The following is a 26,017-nucleotide window of genomic DNA, read 5'->3' as shown; positions in this document are numbered from 1 at the left end:
CATTAACATTTTATTAACAACTGCGTCTAGGCAGTCATTTTAATCATTTAGCTGTATTTTAGGGGTGGGGTGAGAGGGTTTGAGCAATTCAGGGGAAATGACAATTCAAAGTCAATGCAGTTTTTTCAAGCACAACTCACACACAACTGAAGGCAGTTGGTCCTTACCAGGACACAGCATGGGCTGTATACATGTCTTCTGTACATTCCTGCCCATTGCAAACCCCATGAAAAAAATGACTCATGCTGGGTCTGTGCTAAGCCCCACCAACATATAATCAACTGTCACATTTATCATAAAACCCCATAGCGCTTCAGATTTCTGAGTTGTCAAAAAAGACGTTTTTGAGGTAAAAGTCTCAATGCAGTAACATTTATCCCAGAACCCTTATACACGAGAAAAGATACTTCGGCTGTTGATGAACTTCGAACTGCTGAACTTTGTGTTGGCAGCAAGACCAGATACAGACCCCTGTTCTTCTAATTACTAAATCACAGACATCCAAACACTTGAAAAAGCCCCCCTTAAGTTTTGACTGTGCTTTGGAGACAGCTGTGATGCTCCGATGCCTCCCAGTAGAAGGCAGCGATGTGCAAACACACCAGACACTCCAGAGCACAGAAGCTGCTTCTTGCTGGCATCAGACGCTGCCTTCAGCAGCTGCTTTTCAAACCACAACTCTGTGATACACGGGCCTGAGTGGAAGAGGAGAAAGTGAGCAACGTTTCTCTCTGGGTGCAATCCAGCTCCTCACTGGGTGTGCAATTTGCAATTGAGCGGCAGAATTTCTCAACGTCGTTGTTGCAAATAAAATCCAATATAAAATCCTCTAAGTCACAACACACTTCTGAAGCTCCTAAGATTTCAGCATTGCACAGAGCAATCATTTCTGGATCACAGAGGGAAAAAATTGTGTGTATTATACAGCACATATTATACATCTGATTCTGACATTTTTAAAGACTAAAGGACTTGAGAAACAACTGTCCCCTCCTCCTTAAAGATAGAAACAAACAACCAGAACTCAAACATAAAATTAAATACAGTTTATCTCCTCCACGGTATCTCTGTTGTACACACCAGATTGGAAGAAGTTTACAGTAATAACTTTCCCTCTCTGATATGATACTTATTTCAAGCACTTGAAAGCAGAAAATAGCTCAGAACATTCTCGCTCTAAGCCTGAGTCCTCATTTCTCTTTAAATTCCAGCCTTAGTCATAATTCTTATCCTGGTTTATTCAAGAGTGAGCACTCCATCTCCCACATAAATTCTTCTGGATTTCCAAGAAGCATAGATGGCAGCTGAATGTGACTGTAATAAGTAAACCGTGGGTTCAGTGAGAGGGTTCTGATACCACAGTGACTTAGTTTAAGCCTGAAATTGAGGAGCAATATGGTAAACTTACAAAATACAGCCTTCTCTGAAGCCTTCAATTTAAGTGTTTGTTCAGGTAAACCTAATCAAATCGGTGCTTTAAGCTTTGTACTCTCGATAACAAATTTTTCCAGTTGTCCCATTGCTCATAAATCACAACAGAAATCCCAAAGAGCCAAGCGCTCCTTCCAGACACTTCAGCGCTCAACTCTGCTCAGCAAATCACCTGATTATGATGTTCTCAGGTTTGCAAACATTCAGAGGACTCTGAGTCGAGGGATTCTGACCTGCACCCACCCAGGGAGGCAAGAGATGTTGTTACTGCTGCATCATTCTTGAGTTTAATACTGCTTTGCTGCTCCACACACCTTTTAACAAGCACCACCACATATTAGTGGGATGTTGGCAACACTGTACACTGTCAAATTAACACTGTTAAACACAAGGTCTTTGTTTACACTGTGAAAATAAGCTGTTGTTGAACAAATGAGTAGGTAAACATTTAGAAAGCTGGAGAAAAGGCTGTGTAGTTAAAGCTGGGGTGAGGGCACTGCATTCCTTTCTCCTTTAAGAAAAACTGGCACAAAATTATTCCTATGCAGTCACTTCAAGCAGAGTGACTTTTCAGGGTTAGTTTTCTTCATGGGACTAAGTGAACTTGAGCAAAGTGCCAGAAGGAGCATTGCTTTCTGAAAATATTGAACTTGAAAGCAAAGATGCTCTTTGTACAGATAATGGGCTCATGGAACAGACATCCAGATAACACATTTACATGAAGACTGGGCTGAATATAGCACAGCAAAAGAAGAGACAGCACATCACCCTTAGAAGGAAGGTTTGGCTCCTTAACATCTCTACCCTCCTTCCCATGAAATCCTCAACAATGGTTCCCTGTGACACCTCCAAGGAAGGAAAGCCTCACCTCACATCCCTGACAGGTATTAAACCCTCCAAAGCAACGTGACACAAAGGGACTGTGTGGCTCCACCATGAGTGTGGTGACTCAGGGAGACATAAAAGCAAGCAGGGTGGTGGGAAGCTTGGAGCAGTCCCATTTTTCATCACATTTTTGTGAACACCCTGGGTCATTCTCAAAGCAGTGGTTTTGTCTGGCCTTATTCAAAGCAATTTTCTGTTGTGACCTCCTTTAGGTCAATGGGACATAAAGGAGCAAAGTAAAGCAAAAGATGTAGGAGGTGTATTTTTAGCAGGCTGAACTTGGATCTCCTTTAGCCAACACAATTTTGGAATTCAAGATCATCAACACAGACAGTCCATGGAGGATATTATTTTAAGAAATGAAAAGAATCCTGTAATGCTTGTCACGACCTGAGCCTACTGTGCTGATAAAATTTATCCTGTCACAAAATGCATCTGGAATTGGAAGTAATTATAAAACAGGTGAAACCCCAGAAATATATGTACTTTATACAAAGCTTCATGGATGAATTACAAGACACACCATTCACCCCTTCCATACCACTAAGACTGAATTAAATTTAGTACAAGTCTTATTCCTGACCTGGAATTTCTTCTGCTGTTGGCTGAACTACTTGGACAAACATCCCATCAGTTTTGACAAGCAGATGCTGACATTGCTGTGCTTGCTGCCATGAAGCACTTTAGCCTTGTGGGTACTCTCATCCACTATTTCTCAAGAATGTGGCATTGAAAGTCCACATACATGAAGGTATTTTGCTCTGTACAGATCAAATACAGAAAAAAAGAACATCAACTGCTTGCATTGACTAAATCAGTCACCTGGGCTCTACCAGAGCAGAGACTTTCTCGCTGCCAGCAGAGGAATGAATGTGGCCACTGGAGCTCCCTGGTCAGCAAAGACAAACTACTGATACCCAGCAACACAAAGGTCATAGAATACATTGTTCCTCTTGCCCACCTTCAATAATAATCCTCTTTTACAATGGACTCCACTGGCAAGAAAGAAACATTGAGATGCTCCTGCAACTTCAGGCACCTGCCAGCTGAAGGACATTGTCCCAGCTGATGATGAGTTGGCCAATCCTTAAGGAAACGACTTCCTAGGCACAGGTGAATTTTGGGAATCCAAAGGTTTGGACTACGACATCCAATTTATTTATAGACAATAACTGACTGATATTTGTGTGTGCAGAATACCATTAATATAAATCAGCTCATAATATTTTGGTAGCGATATCAGTCTAATTTGAATTTTATATTGCGCAGTAGTATTGAATGCTAGACTTGATTTTTTTTTAAGTAATTAATGAGCTAAGCTACCTGAGAGAAAAACAAAATGATGATTATAATTAGAAGTGTTCCATGGCTGCTACCAACTGTTTAGATGTACTTACAGGTAGCATTTCTAATTAGAACCCTCTTGATGCTCAGACATCTCTCTGTTCATTCGTTATTAAAAGAGTGGGATTTTTTTTTTTTTTTGCATTAAGGAATCCCTTAATAGAAAAATAATAGAAAAAGTTACATGTAATTACATTTCTCTGTGCTATTTGTGGTGAGCAGTTCCTATGAGAAAATGAGCTGCAGGTGTGTAAGAGTAAGAAGTGCCAGCACTGATTTCACTTGTTTGGAGTATTCCACCTGGAAAGAACTTGGAATTTAGGCTGGCATTTTCAGAGGAGCCCGAAGGGATTATGGGGGCTTCAGGGTGTCCAACTCTCTGGGACTCTAGGAAAATTGTGTTTTTGGGGGGAGAGAGGAGATACAAAGAAATCACCCCAAGTTACTCTGCTGAGAACTGTAAAATCCCAGTGAGTTATAAGCACAGTCCAGGGTTACTGACTGTGAGCTGGGACGTGAACATCTGACACAGACAGGCTGGCAGTGGGGAAGGCTGATCAACGTTTTTCCAGTCAAAATGGATTTCAAGCCACTGATTGCCAACAAAAATTTCAGTCATTCATGACAATGCAATCTGTAATGCTGCAGCAGCGTTCAGTTTGTTACCAGCCAAGGCTCTGTGATTCACATGTCCAGTATGAGCTTGAATATCCTACACACAGGGGGTAAAAAGCAACCCCCAAGCCCCATTTGCCAAATTTCAGAGCATTTTTGGTTCTACCAAGGGGACTTCTTTCTGCTGCTGCCCTAACAAGGCTGAGTGCCTTTTCTCCCCCCACACTGAGCTCTGCCTCTCTCAGCTGTGGTGGCTGTCGCTGATCCTCACATGACTGGTGCACTTTTGTTTATGATTCCAAAACTCTTTAACTTGCAATCATGGAATGGACTAATGGAGTAACCCTTCTGCAGGTGCAAACTGTCACACCTTCACTGCCTTCACTGCACTGATGCTGGTTTATACCATGAGTCCCATCACAGAATTTGCATTGTTGTCCTTCATGAGCAGTAGCAGTCGTGTTAATAAGCTCCAGCAGCAGGAAATTCTGCCTCCTGCTTTACATCAGTGCCAAAAGGTGAAGAGGAGGCTGAAATAAGGTATAATTAAGTCCAGAACTGGATATTTGAAAGATGAATAGTTGCTTCAGATGATCTGAGGAGCTGGAGATAATCCATTTCCCCAACAAAATCCCTCTCCTGGCCCAGAATTTGGCTCTAAGTACCAAGGCCACAAACCAGCCTTCTCTCCTTCTCCAGATTGTTCTTTTATAAAACAGGGGATTTGTGCACATTTGCTGTGCTCAATCACTTCATGATCATTAGGTATGGAGTTTGTTTTAAAAAAAGGGTTTTGAGGAAACATCTTAAAAGGCTTTTTGGAACAACGGATGTGACTTTGAAGCTGAGCCACGGAGTGCAGGATGTGCTCACCTCTCTCCCAAACCTCCAGAAACTTTGGAGCCAGAAAAAAACATCATCGTGGTGGGAAGTGAGGGGACCTGTTTGCTTTGATAGCAGGTGCCTTGCTGTCCATGGTTTGCACATTGGGGAGTGTTGGGACAGGATCACATGTACTGAAGTGCCAGGAAAGTTAAAAGTGAGAGAGAAGGGTTGGGAAAAAAAGGAAAAGAAATGTGTAAAAAACCCCAACCATATTGCTTGGTCTGGGGGGACAGGCTTCTACAAAAAGAACAATGAGTGAATAAAGCCACCCTACTAAGTTTAAAGTGCTCTTTTGGTGTCAAGTAGGCCACTTTCTCCCTGGGAAGAACAAGGAAAGACACAGCTCTGTTGATTCTTACTGATTCAGAGGGGTGGGGTTTGCAGCTTAATTATCTTTAGGTTTGGTTTTCTTCATAAATTACAGCATATTAAAACTGTTCTCAGCTGCAACCATGAATTTGGGAGTTTGACTGCCCTGATCGAGGTCAGCATAACCCAGAAGAAGAACTACCTACCCTAAAATTTTTATTACTTCATCTAAAATGCTTTGCTTGCTGCTGGAATAGATGTAGAATGCTCGGACAGGTGCTTAGATTTATGTTTGTATTGACCACTTTTGACCTGGATTTGACTAGTGAAATTGCAATATTCATAATGTGAAGCCCTTGGCCTGAATTCTGAGATTCTCTCTCTTTCCAGTCACATGCAATATGCTCCCTTATTAATCTGGATCATAGTGACACTCGGTTTGCAAACAGAGCAGGAAGTTTCTGGCCTTCTCAGAGCTGGTTTGCTCAGGCACACAGAGCAGGGTGCTCACCCTCTGCTGTGCACGTCCATCCAGGGATGTGTGGCTCCCTAGTGTGACAAGCAAAAGGCTGGAGTTAAATATCAGGACTAATAAAGAAATACATTTATGTTGCATATCTGAAAGTGGAGCAAACCTGATGTGAAAAAACTTCAGGGTGCTTCATTTAAAATAAACTGGTGTGCCAAATGCTGTATGATCTCCCCATCATTTACATACTGTACAGTGCAAGCCTTTTAGAGACATTAATTAGCCATGCATGACATTTATCTACTGATATGTTGTCATAACAGTGTGATGCAGGTAAGATAACTTTTCAGTAAACAGAGCTAAAATCTCCTGTCCAGCTGGTGAGTCAATGGAACAAGTACCCACAATTTAAGCTGTTTGACACCCAACAGCTCCCTGCTCTGAGTTAGCTCTGCAGCATCTTCCAGCAGTCTGTGCAGCCTTGTTAAAGTGGTGCACTGTGTGTAACAACAGAGCTTGTCTTTGATCCATAGATCCTTCTCCAACCATTCCTCTGTCTCAGGCAGATGGCTTAAAACACAGGAGTGATGCAGGTAATTTAATGTTAGAAAAAGGGAGAAAAAACATCAGACTGTAATGGTGGAATTAAATCTCTTGCAAATGCCAAGATCATGTTATGCACCCACCATGAATGGACTACGGGCTCAGTATTAGGAGAGAGACTTATTAAAGGGAAATGCCTCTTTCTGAGTCTGATTAGGACAGAGACATAAACTTTCCTGTTTCAGTTGTGCCAATAAAAACTTGACCAACATCTGCATGTGCCAGAGATAAATGTGGGGTAATCATCTTCTACAGCTTTTTATATTCAGTTCCTTCCCTGCTTACTGATGAAATAGAAAAATAAGAGGGAAGGAGATCTGAACCACAAAGTGAGAGTGCAGCTCCAAAGCTTTCCCAAGCAGAAGGATTCAGTCTGGCTTATTACATGGGCTAAAAGTCCTAAATTTTTAATGGACTCTCCGAGGTTAAAAGATGTTAACTTTCAGGTCAATCTTTAGTAAAAAGGTTTCAAAGGCATCGAGGGAGGTTGTGGGACAGCAGGTAGTAGGTGAAGGAGAAGCTGTTGTTTTATGCCCTATCCCTCCCTATTTCACTCTGCTTTTTCTCCCCAAACACCTCAATCCCCAGGGCTGGGTGGGAGCAGTGGCAAAGGGCACAGTGGCAGCTGCAGCTGCCAGTGCCAACCAACTACCAGAGTTTCACTCCTTGCTTCCCAGTGCACTGCACTGCTCAGGCACAGGAGTCTCTGTGAAATTCAATCTATTCTCAACTTCATTACATGAAAAGGAGATTTTTTTCCTCAGTCCTCCACATCACAGTCTTATCTCCATTGTCCATGAAATCCAGGGAAGCACACTGCCCTATTCAGACCAAAATGACAGCAAGTCATGCTTATGTTATCATTGGGATATTCAACAAAAAGTAGTCCTCATTTTAGAACTAGGGAGAGAAAACATTCTCTTTTTTTGCTAGAGGTCAGGTTTAAATTCGGGTCTGTAACACAAAAGCAACAGCAAATGTAAAATATCTTCTGCCTCCCATGGCTGCTTCAACGCACAGGTAACATATGTACCTGGTCCTGAACTTCAGAACTGCCTTTGTGAACACCTTTGAGTTGAGACAACCACACCACAAAAGAAGACATAAATCTAAAGTTATTAAATATATGCCATAGAAATACTATTCCACATGTCATTCAATTTAACAAGGGAAAAATTAAGTTCTGGAGAAATGATACAATTGAAACTAGTAGAGCAAGCTCAGAATTCTGATACTCTGAGTGCAAGGCCAAGGTAAAAAGCCAGTTCTTTTATTTTCTGTCCCTGAGCCAGCTGAAATTCAGAGCCCTGGTTTTCACAAGCAGACCTGAAGAAGTCAGCAAGAGGAACTTCCCTTTGAAATTATTTTTCATCTGAGGCAGCACTGAATTGTATCTTCCACACCACCACACAGCAGTCTTACTAACAGAATTCAGGGTGAGCTCCTACACTGCTCATTTCCTGGAGACCTGCTCTCAGTGACAAGCAAGGTCCAAGCAGCAACAAAGGAGCATAAACTGGTTTTGTATTGCAGCTAATGAAACCTAGAAACTATGCAGCATGATCTTAAGTGGATTTCTAAGACATGTTGAAAAGTTCTTGGAGAGTAAATAAGGCATAACCAGTCAGCCATGGTGACAGTGCCCACCAGAACAGACACCACAGCCACACACTTAACACAGGCAAAACTGGAAAGACAAAGCACTCACATGTCAGTTTTGTAAGGAAGGTGGAGTGGGATTTAAACAGTTATATATTCAGTAATGAAGGAAAGCATTTGCTTGTCATCCACTGCATGACAGCTGCTGTCATGGGCATTAGTGAGCTGGGCCAGGAATTCCCAGAGTAAGGCAGTGAGGCACCACTCCTGCTGTGGGAAATGTCTGCAGTGGGAACAGTTTTTCTTGGTTTGTCAATGTTTGCCTGATGTTGTCCACAAAATTAACTGCAGGCAAAAACAAATTCACAGTGTGGGTACACGTAACACTGAGATCTGAGCTGTTCCAGGCCCCAGGGTTCTTCCTGTGCAGCAGTGAAAGTGTGAATGACTTCCCAGGAGAAGAACATCCCAGCTAGCACTGAGACCAGACAAGTCCTACTGCCTAAAGTAATGCTCCTTTATTAGAGGAAACTTGAGAAATGGGGAGTGAGAGGGGAGATATTGCTGGGATATTCATGGGCCTTGATATCTGGTTTGTTGGGGTTTTTGTTTGGTTCCTTTTTTTTTTCTAATTACTGGTTGAACTAATACAAGACATTAACGCTCATTACAAGAACAGGAATATACTTTTCAAATCTTCTCATATTCTGCCAAATGTCATCCCCTAAAATCTCAGCTTCCATGTGACCAATAAAAACTCATTAGAATTTGGCAACTAAAAATAATTCATCCTGTGCTGGCTTTGCTCAATGCAGGAAGATGCTGAGGGCTTTCACTCTTTCCTTGTCTTGGCTGCCAGGAACTACAGCAGTACAAAACACTAGATCTGAGAGAAAAAAGTCCCTCTGGCAGAGCCCAAGTGGAACAGAGAGAAGAAGGGAAGAGCCACAGTGGACTTCTCAGGGACAGGGAGCTGAGAAAGATTAGGACCACAGGGGAAAAGGATGGGTTCTGATGTTGATTCCACTGAATCATCATTCAATAGACCTCTGTGAGCCATTTGGAAATAGGACCTAAATATAAAAGAATGGAGGTGAAGGGTATGGTTTCAAATAACATTTGTAAGCACACTGGAGCAGGTATTGTTCATACTGGAATGCAGCACGGATTCTCTCTACATAGGTGCTCTGGGTGAGCTAAGTAGCATTTCCAGAGGATCCAGGAAGACTTTCCTGAATGCCATTTTATCTCCATCATCACCAGTATCAGCTCCCCAAAGCCTCAGCCACAGATCCCAACCCCAAAGTGCAAAGCCTTGCACAGAGGGCCCGTGTCAGCCCCGTGTCTGTGCTCCCCCAGCTTACACCTGCAGATAAACACCCTCTGCCAGCTCTAATCTGGTTTGCAGGCATTTGTACAGCACCATGACAAAGAGATACAAGGAACTTTGTGCCACAATAGCAGGAATTGCACTAGCAGGGCCCACTGCCTCTGGAAAAGGTTCAGATTCTGGCCTGATTGCACCATACAGTGAATACAAAAATCACAGGAGCTACAGAGGGGCAGGTTACACCCAGCAGCAGCAGAAGCCAGAACAAGCAGATTACCAGCAGCAGCAGCATATATTGTAACATATCTCCCTTTTTTTTGTCACTAAGCCATATGAAGCATTTGCTGTAGAATTATTCTTACATCTCTTCTGTTGATAAGCTACTTAGCAAGGTAGAGTTGAAGCTAATCTGAGTGTGGAAAACGTGATGTGCCATTTCACTGTGCTGCTGGTTGATGTTTGGTCGCCTCTTTGCAGGTACTTTTTGTGAATTGCAGCTGCTATCTCAAAGCTAAATCCTTTGGCCCATGCACAGGTCATAAAAGGACCCTGAAAGTAGAAACATCTCCTGAGCAGAAAGGTAATACATTTTCTCTTAGTTTGCATCTGAGAGTAAGGGAAGGAGTTGGGGATCTTCAAACAAATTCCTTCAGAACTGCACAAGGAAGCAATAAGATTCTGCTGTGCTCGAGTTTGATAAATGACTTATTAATACACAAAATCTGTTTCTGAAGAAGAAAGTTTGTGTAAATATATCAGGCACTGCTTCTGTGGCCACATGACTGATATTCCACAGTGCAGCCAGTATCTTGCAATTATTTTCTACTGTAAATCTTTTGACAGTCTAAAATAACTCAATCAGGGGTTTTCAACCACTAAGTTTATAATTTCAAGGTTTTCCCCTCCTCTAATCAGCAGTTTTATAACCTACTGCTCTTCCTTCAGAAAGAGCTGGTGATGATCAGTGTTTATTCCAAACCATTTAAGAAGGCAGCTGTTTATTAAAGTGCCAACAGCTATGATTGATTTCTGATGCTCATGAGTGCATCTGTTTTCTAGTTAATGACATCATTGCAAGCAAACAGATACTGCAAGCTGGGGTTCTAATGGAGAACTAAAGCAGCCATGCCTTCTCTATAAAAAATAAATTGATTTCACTCAGAAAAAGAAAATCTATTAATATGTCAAATGTTCAAGTTCCATTCCTGCCAATTGGCATTCTTATATGCAACTGGCATTTCCTCAAAAAGAATCTGTGGGTTAACGGTGTTTATATTAAAATCTTTAAAGGGGACATCTGTTAGTTGAAATTCCAAAAGTAGTGACTGATTTATGATCTAGTAAATCACATCTGTACAGGGGGAAAAAAAAGACTGAACTACAGCAAAAGTAACATCTGTCATCAGACAAATAGACCTCGAGAGTGACTGAAAAATGGAAGTGCTGCAGGTTGGGAGAGTTCCCCCTTAATTCTCCCCTTTTTGTGGTGTTTGAGATAAGGAATAAAAATGAGTGTACTCCAAGCTCCACTGAAACTTGCAAAAGTAATAGCATTTTAAACCTCATTTCTTAGGACTGAATTCCCATCTGGTATAAACTAGCTTACTTTTTACTGGCTTTACCTTTTCCTGCCTCCTCAAGAATGCACTGTGGGCCCCAGTGTTGTCAAGAAAGCAATGATGTTATCTCCTTTTAAGAGCTTCCTTTTAATATAACTTGATTTTTCTTAAAGAAATATAAAGAGCATACACAATCATTTCCTTTGCATCCTTGTATCCATCAAACAGGGGTGTGGAGCTGAGAGCACTGCTGCCTACCTGCCTCCTCCTGGAAATCTCCAGGAAATGCTTTATACTTTATGACAAAGAGGATTTGATGTGCTCAGAGAACAAGGCCATGACTCAGGAACCCTCAATTTGAAGTGCCTGCCCTGACCAGAGCTTTAGCTGGGATTCTGAGGATGCACTGAGAGCCAGGGAATGGAGCTCATCCTCACCAGGGGCTCTGCCTGCTGCTGCCACGTGCCTCAGTGCTGGCCCAGCTCCATCTCCTGGCATTTCCCTCAGAGTTCCCTTCCCTGTCTGTCTCCTCACTTTGTGCCTCCTTTGGTGTGTGTGCATTTTGCCTGACTCTGCAATTTAAATTGAATGAGAGGCACTAGACCTTCAAAAACAGCCATTTAAAAACCTGCACTCAGGAAAAAAAAAGGTTTTTTAAAAAACATCAAAAATAGCAAAACTGCACTTTGAGGCCTAAAATAAAGCCTTCAGATTTCTTGGCTTTTGAGTTCTTTTTTTTCTTCTTCCCTGGCTCTCGACCTGAATATCAGCAGCTTCTGAAATTTGGAAACATTATTCAGTACCAAGGCCTGCTTTGTCCCTGTTATTTCATTGCCTCTGCTTTTCTTTCCACCTGCATCCTTCCACAGGAGCACCAGGGAACATCACTGTTCTCCTCACAGAGAGCAGGAGATGACCTGTCCAAAGCCTGATGAGTCTCCTCATTCAGGTTTAAATATTTAGCTTTGAGACTAAAGTTAACCTTACCCAGCCAGTTTTCATTCTTTGCTATTTTCTAACTTTTCTCTCATATAATAACTATATAATAGCCTTTCCTAACTTTACTCATAAATTCAATCCACCTATGAATAGTGTCATTCCCTATTTCCTCTTATCTTCTTGCATTCTAAAATAATTAGCAAAGCACATTAGAAAGAGCAGAAGGCACCAGCGAGTCACTTGGCTGCAATAAGCAATTCAAGCCTGTCCGTGTTTGGTTTTTTGGTTGAAACTGTAAATCCCTTCATGTTCCCCAAAACAGGCTTCTTATAGCACAGTTTGACCCAAAATTGGCAGAAGCACCAGAGAGCCTTACATTAGGTCTCATTGTTGCTCTACAGAACAGTTTGAAGCCTGCAGATCCCTGAACTTGTCTCATCAATGGCTCCACATGATCATTCCCCATCAATGGTGGGGTAATAAAACTCCATTTCCTTCAGAGACAGACTTTGTGTAGTATTATTAATATTAAATGTGATCATGCTCCTCAGAATGAAATGCTTCCACATCGTCCACAGGTCTGATGCCTGTAAGCCTGACTACATATTTCAGTTTTCAAATAAGGAAATAAACCTAGGGAATTGCATGGGAAAGCTCACCCTGTGCCTTCAGGGAGGTTTGAGACATGAAATAACCTTTTCTACAGTGAAAACATGGAGGGGAAATAATTATTTTGCAAAAGGTTCAGGTAATTCATACTATTAAATCAGTGGACTCATTTTGCAATGTTTGATTCAATTTCATTAAATTAATTAGACAACATATTCAATAATGAAAACAAGTTTCTTACAGCTTTGGAACAAGCACAAAAAGAAAAAAAAAATCATGAGGAAACAACCCTAATTTTTTTTTTTTAGCTATTTTTAATCTACTCTTCATGAAACTAAGGGGAGAAATTCTAAACCTTGACCTTTCCCACAGCAGCTTCGCGCATGGTGCTGCCCTTACTCCACGGGTAAGTGCTTTTCTAAGCATCCCCGATGCTGAATTTGATATCCTAAACATTTTCATTAAGCTCATTTTTTTGGGCACGCATTATCACCTCGGGCAGCCGAGCAGCGAGCGCGTGTCCCGCTGTGACTGCGCTCAGCCGGGCCCACGGGCTCGGGATACACGGGGCAATTGTGCAAACGGAGCCCCGCTGAGGAAGCCCCCTCGGAAAGGTGGTTTGCAGGAACATATTGCACGAGTTCTGACTGGGGAACTGCCCAGCAGCAGAAAGAGCAATAGCACTGAAGCTGATTAGATCGTTGGAGGAATTACGCTGATGAGTTTTCGAGCCTTGTCATTTGGCCACCGTTGTTTCCCGGCCACCCCAAGATGTGGTTTGTGGGTGATGCACACACAGAAGGGTTGCCACAGAGTGAGATCACAGAGTCACAGACTTAATTAAGTTGGAAAAGACCTCTGAGATCATCGAGTCCAACCTATGACCCAACACCACCCTGTCAACTATGTGTCATGTCCAGTCTTTCCTTACACACCTCCAGGTGACTCCACAGCCTCCCTGGGCAACCCATTCCAGTATCTAATCAGCCTTTCTGTGAAGAAATTCTTCCTAATGTCCAACCTAAACCCCTCTGCTGCAGCTTAAGATTATGTCCTCTTGTCCTGTTGCCTGGGAGAAGAGCCTGACCCCTGCATACATGTGCAGGAAGATGCTCCTGCAGGTAAGTGCACCTGCCCAGGGAGGCTCTGCAGAGCAATGACAGGTGCTACATTGGCACAGGGGTTTCCCCAGTGGTGATCAACAGACTTAAAAAGCAGAGGGACCAAAATGCCTTAAGGGGACTAAGCTATAGGAAACCACATCCCACTAATTCTACTGCTCAGAGAACAGTTTAGGGGGTTTTCATTCATTTTTTGCCTTGGTCTCAGATGACATGTGGCTGTGGTTTCTGAATATAGCCTGCGTTTAAACATTCACTGTATAAAGAGAAAACACTCCCATTATTTCAAAGCTTTAGGAAGGATAATTTAGCTGCCCTGTTTCCTCTGATTGTTAGATGGGGAATCGCCAACTGTCCTTAAGCAGCTGCCCAGGGTACCTGACAGATGCACTCAGCATTAGCACATTATATGCTTTCAATGCTGTTGCTTGAATAAGAGGAAATGCATTATTTGGAATGTATTATTTCTTCAGCCATCAAATTAGTAATATCTTGTTGGGTTTGTGTTTGTTTTGTTTTTTTTTTAATTCCTAGTAAAGAGAACATAAAAGTTAAAGATGAGAAGCAAAATGTACAACAGGGTAAAGGTGTTAGTCTGATCCCTAAAGCACCCAGCACCATATGCACATGTTTGTCAGGGATTCTGCTTCACTGAACAACTCAAACAACACATAATTTCTCTGATCCTGGTTGATCCCTGGAGAAACACTTGCAGGTCGCTGTTTAAATGAGGAGAAAATTGGTTATAAATCAACCTAATTTTCAAATGTATTAATCCAAAGAGAACCCAATTTTGTGTGAAATGGTAGCATTTAGAAAGGAGCATAAGTAAATCTCAATGAGAAACTCCCTTGAGTTTAAGGTTAGCTTGCATCCAAATTTTAAACTAAAATGATACTGCCTGCCTCACTTTTCAGGTCTCCAAATTTCAGCAGTGATAGAGAACACAAAAGTATAATTAATTATAAACAAAATATTTACATTTCTGTACACGTAAGTATGATGGAATATTTGATATTCCGTTTCTTGTCTGGCTTTGGGCTAAAGTATGTTTTCAAGAATTGATGTTGCTTTCAGTTTCTGAGGCCTTGCAGTTTTTCTGAAAGGAAAAGGTTTTCAATCAGAGCAAGGTGACATGGTTGCATTAATACCACAGTTTTTAACTAGCAAGAGTAAGGGTTTGAATTTAATGAGAAATTTCTCTCTGTTCTGCCACGTGCCTACTGAATGAAAAACAAACTTGCAATTGTGTCCTGCACTGGCACACAGAAATTCTCACTCCACTCCACTCCCCAGGGAACTTGATAATAGTTATACCTGTAAAAGGCTTTTGCTTACATCACAAAACCACCACACAACTGATCACAACCGAGCTGTGCTCAAAAGAAAAAGACCTGCTTTGATATGGCTACAGAGCTGCTCCTTTCCATGGCTGGAGTGGAGAAGCAGAGAAAGTTTTCTGAGATCCTACATTTGTGCATGCAGCTGTTGATAGAATTTTTCACGAGAAGAATTCATTGAGGGGGCTGATCCTGCAAAGCACTGGCTCTGCTGGAGTGGAGAGAGCTTGCCAGAGATGCTCAGCATCTCACAGCCCAGACTGCCACTGACAGCACAGGAACAAAATGACTCCAAGGTCAGAGAAATGCAGGGAACGTAAATCTCTGCCCACCCCAGACAGGGGCTCTGCACAGTGCCCACCTTTCACATTAGAAGTTGCCACATCATTTTTATAACAATTGTCAGGAAATAGAGGGGAAAAAACAACAAACAGTGAAGGTACAAAGTAAATAAACTTAAAAGACAAGAAACTGAAGGTTTCAGAAAATATATATATAGTGAATCGTAGACAATTTGGGCTCTGTGGTTTTCTCATCAGCTGGAGGACAAATTCTCCTCTCTTATGCTGATGGAGCTGTTACAGAGTTAATGAGTAAGGTCTGATCCAACCAAGCCAGCACTTTTTAATATCAATATGTAGCATGCTGGCACTTAGCAATGTGCTTTTATCTCTAAACACAACAGAATCTTAAAACATCCATAAACCAACAAACCAACCCACCCCTATGGAAAATCCAGACCAGTCCTGTAGGGATGCAGGGCTGATCCCATTGGTAGTTGTGTCTTCCTGGGGGAAAAGGGTCCAGTGATTAAACCCACAATTAGGGTGAATGTCTCATCTCATCTCACCACTGATTTATTGTGTGACCTTCCCCACCTCCTTTCAAGCAAATTATGTAGTTCCTGTCACTTTTCCTTTTACCACATGGTCAGGAAAATACTATTCCCATGTTTCTCTAGCCCACACAAATTTTGAGAACCAATTATCGTTTGTGAAATGCTTTGAATGTGCATTGTCTGAGCACAACTAAGGAAAAGAATGGTAATTACTCATAGTTTTCATTTTCCAGCACATTTAAAACAATTTTCTGTGCCTCAGCTAAAGCCATCACGCTCAAACCCGATGTCCCTCAAACCCCTGCTTTCAACAGGCAAACATTGCAGTGCAAATGTGTAAAACAGACCAGACAAGTCTGAGAGGCTTCAGTAAATATGTTGGCTGCTGGATAAAATTAATTACAAAGTTATTCTCTTAACATTTAAATTTACAACACTTTTATCTAGTTGAAGCCCTTCCCATACAGCTTGTGTAGTGTCCTTTGGATAAGGATGAACCAAAGTGGGCTGAATGCTTGAAAAGTAAAGATTTTCCTCCCTGAAGGAGAGGGAATTGTATATACATATACATTTAGACCCACTTATATATAAAACACAGACATATATGTGAGTTTATAAACACACAAGTGTTCCAGAGGAATCAGGTATCTATAGTAACAAGATGCTGGTATTCTAATGTCACTGTGCTTCCTCATAATAGGGCCATTAATGAAATAGTTGTTTGATGTTCCATTGCATATAATGATAGCTTTTTGTGCTGTAAATAGACAGCGATACCAATGTGTGCAGATACATTGTTATTGCCAAAAAACTCCTCAGCAGGGCCATTAGAAAAACCCATCATTCCAGCCTCGCTTTCTTTGATTTATAGTTGAGATATTCCAAATCTACATTCAATAGCAAAACTACCTGCAATTTTAAGAATGCAATGGTTTCCTACGTGCTGCAATGTAAAAAAAAAAAAGAAATAAAAATATAAAAATCGTTTAAGTGATGCCATGAGTTCATTTGCAATATGGAATGAGAGCTGTCGGATGAGGAAGGGAACATCCTGTCATAACCATGTTGATCCTGGAGTTCTCATTCCCTGGAAAATCTGTACTGCACTGGAATAAATTTACATGATTTTTTAATCAGATAAGGAGATAGAGCATAGTTTGGGGTAAGGATTCACTACAGTATTTTTAATTCTTTTTTTGTTTGTTTTAATTGCTTTTGCTAATTCTTCCTATTTTTTCTTCAGCAGACAAAGCAAAATCCACTCACATTTAGACAAGTATCCTTGACTAATCAGACCGTCTCCTCTTTGACCAGCAGGAATTTACATGTTGCAACACAATTACCTTCCTCTCTTTCTTTTGGTTGTAATGTAGACAAAAAAAATCAATCTTAAAACTTCAGATGCGAAGGTGGAATAAGGTTCTCTGTGGCTCATTTGTACCAACACACATTAACAGATCTTTTAACACTGGGCTCATTTTCACTTTTCTACACTCCAAGGCCCAGTGCCTTAATTTTTGGAAGAGAAGGAGCTTCCTGCTGTTCTCAAGGCCTTCTGCTGAGGAACAGATCAGCTCACTGGTTATTTACAACAGCTTTTTCTGACATGTAATGCATGGCAGCATCATATCCTCCACTTCAGCTGGACCTAGAACTTCTGTGACAGGCAGTAACTTGTTTGAAAATATTGTTACACTGATTTTTGGTCTGTTTTGAAGAAATGGGAGTTTGGAAAGGATGTTTACTGCAGATGGTGAATGATAAGGGGTCATGCACATGGTATAATAAACTGCTTTTAACAAACAAGTGATTTCTCTCCTATTTTCCTGAGAGCTTTATAAGGAAGGCTCCAATCTGGCCCTGAAATTTTACTCTGTTTTTAAAATACTACTTCTCAGCAAGACTAAAGCTTCCAGAAGAGATAACAGCACCTTGAAAACAAAAGCCAACATATTCAGACATCCATGCACAGATAAAAACAAACACCTTCGAGACAGAACCAAGTGGGTGTGTACAATTCCTACAAGTGGGTTCCAAGCAGAATGACAATTAAATGAAGCACAATGTGCAGTGCCCCTTCAGTCTCTAGGACTGTCTCAGAAATGCCACCCTGTTGTCCCTGGTGTTGATGGCTCTTCCTCACCCACACCGTAACTGCAAAAACACTTTTCAGTAAAATGGCTCTTAAATTTGGTGCCCTGAACAGACAGATCAGCTCTTCCAGCGAGGAGGAGCATTAAACCTCCCCCAGCCTGCACATGGTGATCTAAAACCAAAAGGGACCCCAGCAGATCCCAACAACCTGATCCCTTCCCCATCAGGGAAGACCATGGAAGGGAAGTTTGTGTTTCCACACCAGGCTGGAGGGTACCAACCTCAGAGCTCCTCTCACTGACACACCTTGGGGATTAATGTCTGCAACACTTTCTGCTACAGCTCCCCATGACCTCACAAACTCTTCTTATTCTGTATATTTTGCTCAGGAGTTGTTCCACTGTGTTTTTATTTGCTGGAAAACTGATTATGGAAGAGTGTTATAAATACTGGAATTCATGCTTATTAATTTTTTATAGGAGGACACGCTTTTCATTCAATGTTCTGCTGTACATGTGCATGTATTTCTGCAGTAAAAAGTAGTGACCACATTGGCAAAGCAGCAGTGGATGGAGGGCTTTTATAACAAAACAAAGGATGGATGCCTTGCTATGTAAAATACATCCTTACTAAGGACATTTTCACCTTGAATCCCATCAGCCCTCACTTTCAGACAAATTCTGTTATTGTTTGTGAGCACTTAAACAGCACAGGATGCTTTTCACAGCTACAGTTTATAACTGCCTGCCCTTGGCCGAGGCCCATTGGAATAAGCACAATGAGTAAACATCCTGCTCAAACACTGCACTTCTTTTGTTATCTGAGTTTAAGATGTAATGGGTCCATTTTTTTTCCCAGAGTAATTACAAAGCATTCTCAGTTTTCCAACCTTTATGACATGCAGCAAAATATGACTTACGGCACAGAAATAATAATAAAAGCTCTCTAAAAAATTATGGCTTCCTGCATGTTGTAGAAATGCCTCTCACATTCGTTATATCTCCCACTAGAAAATTATTTCCACGGTATGTTTTAATGAATCTGGAGATGATTTCGACACCTAGGCTATTGAGAAGCAAAATTATTGTTTCCTGTTGATAGATTGAGGCAAGCTTTGAGACATTTAGTAGCTGGGAGATTTTCAGACACAAAGCTGTCCTTTCCTTATAAAAAGGAAAAAATTAGAGACTTTGCACACTTGGTGCTAAATTTTGATTTTTCAAATACAGCTAACTAAAAAAAGGAAGAGGGGAGGTATGAAGAAAAGCCACAACCTGTCCAGAGCACTGACTTACTGATTTTGGAGCGCAGAAATAATCTGAAAGAGAGAACCATCTTCATAATAAGCACATAATAACATTATATTATATTTTGTCCATAAGCCTGAAAACCATAGCGTAGGGTCTAATCAATAACAGCTCAAATTCACTTATCTAAAAACTTATTTAATGTAGGCACAGATACTTTCCCCATCTGTATGTCCAAGGAGAGGAGCCTCTGTGCAGAGCAGAGCCTGTGGGTGCCCTTGCAGAGGAGCATTGGAGGGGCTGGAAAACCAGCTGCTGCTTTTTCTGAACTGAGGGGGAAGGAAAAGAGAGTCAGAGGGACTGAACTGACTTGTCAGGGCACAAATCTGTCTGACTGTGGTCACGGGTGACCAACCCTCGTGGCTGGCTGTGTCCTTCCTGCTCTCCAGGCCGTCCCCACAATTCCATGCAGACCATCAGCACAAGGTTACAGTCAGTGTCACACCTGAAGGACACAGCTCGTTCTAATGCCCAGGACAGGGTTAAAGGTAGATTAAAAAGTGACAAAACTGCGTGGAAATAATTTATTGCTTTTAGTTCCATCTGAAAAAGTTTTCATCTATTCTTAAGACATCATAGAAGCAAATAAAATTCCCAAAGGGCAACTCCTGTTGTACATTTTTGCTGCATAATGAAGAATTCCAGATTAAAAACTTTGCACCTGCTCTGAGTTCAGTTTGTTTGCTTCCATGTTTTCTTAAAAGCCTTAACACAGCAAATAGGTATTATAAGTATCTCTGTGGAGACTGGTATTAAGACTTGACTCTGTTCCATCATGAAATGTAAATATTTTCTTTGAGTTCAACCAGAAGTAAATCACAAGCGCAACATTTGATGTAATTTCAATGAGGTTTCTGTGATGTCTCTGAATTGCATGGGAAATATAAAACCAAAATGCTGTTTGAGAGGAGTTTACTGCTGTGAAGCTCCTCTTTGTATCTTTGTTTTCTGATTCCAAACTTTTTATTCTCTTTCAGAGAGCTAAATGATGTGATATGAAGAATCCTGCTGTCCAGCTTTTCAAACAGGGCTGCCTCTGGGCCCATGCACATTCCTCTGGGTGTCTGGTCTAAACTGGGCAGTGCTTCTTGCCCTTTTCCCAACGTGCTTGCCTAAGGCAGATCCCACATCCATATGGAGACTGTTTGCAGATCCAAGCCAGATGTGTGCCCTGAAGAGCCACAGCTCATAGAAAACAACAACAGAGCTCAGCTCCTGGCAAGGGAACTCGTAGTAGCCTGTGCTCCCAAGGCTATTAACTCAAACAAATGATATTTCTCCCCATCAACATTATTAAAGCCTTTGTGTCCTCTGATCTATTTATCACTGTCTGTCTTCCTTTTCTCATATCACACATCTCGGTCTAACCAAATTCTAAAGATGAAGCATCTCTCATGAAGCAGTGGTTACAGCCTTCCTGTCTTTTTTGGCTATACACAGATAATTAATAATAATAATAATAAATAACTGTGTGCAGCTGGATGAATTATTCATAAATGAATATATCAAAATGCTTGACATTATCTTCATCTTCATATATATCCAAGAAAGATGACTAGGTATCTTTCACAGTCATTTTTCTATTAGATAGAAGGGTGAGGGTTTTGATGTGTGATCAATTAAGTACAGTCAAGTGAGCGTAATGCAAAGCAAAACTTCCCCAAACCCACACCTATTCTGCCAGACCACAGGGCTGACTGTCCAAACAGGAGGCTTTGTGTGTGTGCCCAGTGCCCACAAATACAGATCCATTGCTAAAGCTGTGCAGATATGCCCACTCCCATTTCTCCTTCCATTCACACTCCCATGCCTGACAGTTCACCAAGGTTTTTAAATATAACTATTCTCGTCCCTCCTTTCTGCAGAACTGCAATTTTGCAAACTGCCTAAGTAAGTGAATTTTTTTTTTCCTGTTTCCATTATACTGGGATCATTTTAACAGAGCAGAAGAAAATGCCACATAATACATTATTCCTTATTCTGTCTTACACTTTAAAGTACAATTATAGTCAGAACGTGAATCTAAAAATGGACTCATGGGACCAAAGTCTCAGACACTGTAAACTGGCACAGATTCATTCTCTTCTGCAGAACTGGAGTCTGCAGCTGAGAATTTGACAGAGTAGCTTTATATCAATGAACTCACTTCAAGCTGCAACAGTTTCCAAGGAAAGAGTTTTCCTGCTCACCAGCCTGATAAACAAACTTGTAAATTTAGTATCAGCGTCCTTGATATTGTGTAAGCAGCTATAATGATTCTGTGGTGAAAAGAATTAACTATGCTGTTATTGATATAGGAGGCTGATTTAAAGCTGACCCCCCCCAGCTAAATGTGTCTCCCATGTTTGCAGGACCTTGGTTTGTGCAGCAAACCCTGCAAAGGCAGCACTGAGCTCAGGCAGCAATTTACTCTGGGGAACCCGAAAATTTATCACTCATCTTATGGACTTGACTCTGGACCAGAACTGTGTTCCATGAGTATTTATCCCTCATTTCTCTGGACTTAAAGAAGTATTCATTTATGCAGACCCCCCACAATATTTATGGTTGTCCTCCAGGAAAGATGGCAAGAAAAACTGAGCTCTTCCTGTGAGTGACCATGACAGCACAGAGCAGTACAGACACTGTATTGTGGGATGAGTCTAAAATGTAAATTATGCCCTGTTTTAGATCTGCTGGACTGGTGGAAAAAGCAGTCTGGCCACCAAATTGAGCAACCTGATGGAGGATAAAGGGCAGTTCAAGCTGGTTGAAGGATGTGGCTTTGACCCATCTCTGAGTAAATCTGGTGCATCTCTAGTTCCAGCTTTCCAGCAAGGTGTACCCAATACCCAATAACTTACACAGAATGTCACCTGCTTTTTGTAAATGTTTTTGACTTTCACAGAAACTTCAGTAGTAAGTTTCTATCTTCTCAGCAATAGGAATACAGAGAACAATGTATGTTAAATAAAACAAACGGAAAAAAGTCAAATACATTTTTACATCTCTCTCATTTCCACAAAACAGGACATACCTAGAACTCTAACACCTCTAAACTTCTAATAATAGACCTCTAATATCAGTACACAATAAAATCAGGGGGAGATATCTAAGCCAAATAATTTTCCATTGTATTTAAATCACACTAGTGGTATCTTTAGGTGATATAAACCAGTGTAGCTCCACTGATGACAATGGTTCTGTAGGAAGCTGAGGGCTGTTACACCTCTGCCCACTCACAGATCAGAGGGTATGTTACCATTTAAAAACTCAGCTCATAACTTGGAAAGCAACTGTACTCCTTTGGCACTGCTTTGTATTTCAGAAGCTCTCCTAATTTGACTTATCAGAACAAAATGTTCTGTTTATTAATATTTCCCCTAATTACTATAGAAACAAGCAAAAAACCAGAAATACCTATACTTGCTATTGCTGAAGTTCAAATGCATGACTGTGCTACTGAAGTAAATCCCTATGAATATTTGAAATATTAGATAATTATCTCCAAAATGTGCTAATAGCCCTAAAGTAAATGGATTTTTATTTCATTTGTTACTTGTGACCTCTCAGCTCAATAATTTAGGAGAAGGTGACTGCAACCACTTCAATCTAATGGAGGGGGTGAATGCTGTTTGACTTGCGGATATTTCTGCAGTCTCAAACAATCATTTCTCTAAAACAGAGAAAGTCATATGAGACACAAAGATGCACAGAATATTGTGTAGCCACAGGAAAACATGAGATTACTGCTCTGCTGCAAAGCAAAGAGACACAAGCCAAGAGTGACAGCTCAGGGTGGAAAAGGGCTTTGCGTGTTCTTCAGAAAGAAAAAACACGTGTCAGAGCAATACCTGATGTAATAATAGCTGATAATCAATAAATAATTGATTTTTCTAACGGAAACAATTCAGAGAGGCCCAAGTTCCCTAATTCCCACCTTACTTGCACTAATAAGAAGCGCCACAGAAATGTGGCATTTGAAGGCTGGCCCAGCACACACACTATTTGCCCTGCTCATGTTGGACTCTCACCTTCCCCATGCCTTGCAGTTCAAAACCTCCAGAGAAAATTAATGTATCTTTCATTACAAAGAGTGTTTTCCCTCTCTCTGCAAATTTCTGCCTCTACAAACTCCATCAAATAATATGGCTATTTTCAGCCTGTCTTCAAAAAAACCCCAAAAGAACACAAGAAGACTGTGGTAATGGAGACCCCAGCTGACACCTCCCTTTGTAATGTGTTTCGTCTGCCCTCAGATCTTTTCATTAAACAATTCACTGTCTGAAGGGGGGAAGACAGGACAGGGAAGAAATTGATTTTAGAATTCATCATTAAATGCCCTTGGGTTTTTTTTCCTTTTTTTTCCCCCCCTCTTTGTTTTCCTAATAACAGTATGGCATTGTCTGTGGAGAGAATCAAAGAGAGAACATCAGAGAAGCCAAATCATCAGAGGGTTGGTGTCTGTCTGTATGTTTTAATGCTTAAAACTCTATTATATCAGGTATTTTCTGGAAACTCTTCATGGAAACTGATTTTTTTCAGTGCACAAAAATATCCACACGTTCATGGACACACAAACCAGGTTTTTGTTAAGTGCTCTTGAAGTGCATGGGCTGGGCTGGCCTTTTCATCTCTCCTGGCTGACAGGTCAACTGCCTCACTGCAGCACTACCATGGGCTCCTAAAAGCTTTTTCAGCTTTATGAACAAACTGATAGAAAACTTGTTAAGTCTGACCCTGCAATTATGTTGCATTGAGCAGGATCAGCACAGTTATTGCCTCTTCCAATCTTCCCTTTGTCGGTTCAAATGCAAAGAGCACTGATACACGTTAATGGCAACTGAATAATAGTTAAGCCTCAACATCCATTTTTAACCCAACTATTTTGGTAATAAGTCCATTTGTAGATAATGAGGCAGCTGTCAATGGCAGGGATGTGTTATAATCACTCCAAACTGCACGGAGGACAGAGGAATTGGCAGAAAGTCTAAGTTAATTCTATAAAGATCCCTGTGTCCTCCATTATGTTAAAAAAATCTTATGAGGAGCACTCACATCTCTTTTCTGCCTGGTGTAGTGTAAATAAAGAAATAAAACATGTAACTCTGCCCCACCGCAGAGATTACCCGGTGTTTGTGATTTCAGAGAAACATTAGCCAGTGAATTAGTAAATTTGGATGGAAATTAAGTTTTTTTCCATGGACAAAAGATTTGCCTGGAGAAATACCACCAGGTGCTCCATGAGAAGCAGCCCTTCAAAAAAGCCTGATCTGGCACATTCTGGGTCTCCTCTCCTCCAGCTGAAGGTAGTTGCAGCAGAGGGAACCAGGCAGGATCCCCTGAGCCAGCTCCCTGTGAGTGAGCAGCAATTTTGGAATGACACCTAGAAGGGCCCTTCCAAACAGAAGGAATACTGTGAGTCCAGTGCCACCAAAGCTGGAATTCACTCGGTAAGGAACATGTAGCAATGACAGGGAGCCTGTCAAACTGTGCCTGGAGAATTATGTGCATTGTGAATTTTGGGTTGCTTTACTCCTGTTAGCTAAATCATTAAGAACTAGTTCTGATCTCCCACGAATACATTTTTAAATTGAAATGGTGTCACACAATTTCTGGTTTGTTTATGAGCCAATGATATTTACTCTGGATACCACCTAATACAAGGTTTTTAAACTGAAAGCATATGGTTTGGAAAATTGCTTCTCAAAGCACAACACCCTTCATCTCCCACATCCTGGGATTCAAAGGTACAACTTTTCTCAGCGTCCAAGATTTGTAGCACATTCATGAAGCATTACCTGCCTTCACACCCATTGGGATCATTGTGTTGGCAAATTTAAAGTTGTAATTTAACTTATACTTAGAGTGGTTATTGCACAGTTTAAAGACTTCATTAGCAAGATTCCAAAAGACCATTAAACACCATTTTTCAGCTGTGGTGAATGGAAAATCTAAGAAAAACATCAAAGCTTGTTTTAAAATTAGAAAAATCTCCCGTGGTTGCTGATTCATGGTGATCATTCTTGTAAGTTTAAAATCAGTGATTATTGTGGGTTTGTCTATCAGGAAGTGGGATTTTTTGGCACTGCACACACGGTTACTGATATTAGTCCTGCTTTGCTTTCCTCAGCTTTTCACTTAAGGTAATTACCAGAGGAAACCCTCCCAGAAACAAAGATCCAGGACACGAGGCTCTCACGCACGGAATGTGACAGAAGCTGGATTGACTAAAACCTGCCCTTAAAAGAACCACTAGTCACTCAAATCCAAACCTATTCATCAGCTGCTTCCAGAATCTGATTTTTAATATTTCTTTTCCATATTTAAAACTGGCTCATGTGAGCTTGGAAGTGACAGGGATTGCTGCTGATGCAACCCTGAGCCTCTCAGGGCTGTTCCCTTTGAGTTCAGCTCCTGGACCGTGGGGAGCCCACTCAAGCCATAACACAGTGAAGGACTAGTTGTATATTTGGGTTCTAAAAATGAAAGCTGGGCCCTCCTTTAACTGCTGTGGGGTTGCAGGTGACTGTCAGCCCTGAACCTCTCCTGCTCAGCTGGCTGAGAGCTGGAAGTGTTACAGCCAAGCCATCCCTCTCCGGGGAGGAGTAGGGGGCAAAGAAATGCTTTTGCCATCTAAACCAGTGCAAGTCCAGCTCAAACAAGCCCCCTGCCTGGTGGGTACCTTGGTACATTGTCACTTATTGATCAGCTCTGTGACACAAAATGCCCTGGATCCCTTTCCCCATAACAGGCAGGGT

Source organism: Pipra filicauda, unplaced genomic scaffold, assembly GCF_003945595.2.
Source record: "Pipra filicauda isolate LSUMZ 115617 unplaced genomic scaffold, ASM394559v2 scaffold13_size5146498_pilon, whole genome shotgun sequence".
In the NCBI taxonomy this organism is placed as follows: domain Eukaryota; kingdom Metazoa; phylum Chordata; class Aves; order Passeriformes; family Pipridae; genus Pipra; species Pipra filicauda.
Note: the sequence above shows the minus strand (reverse complement) of the source record.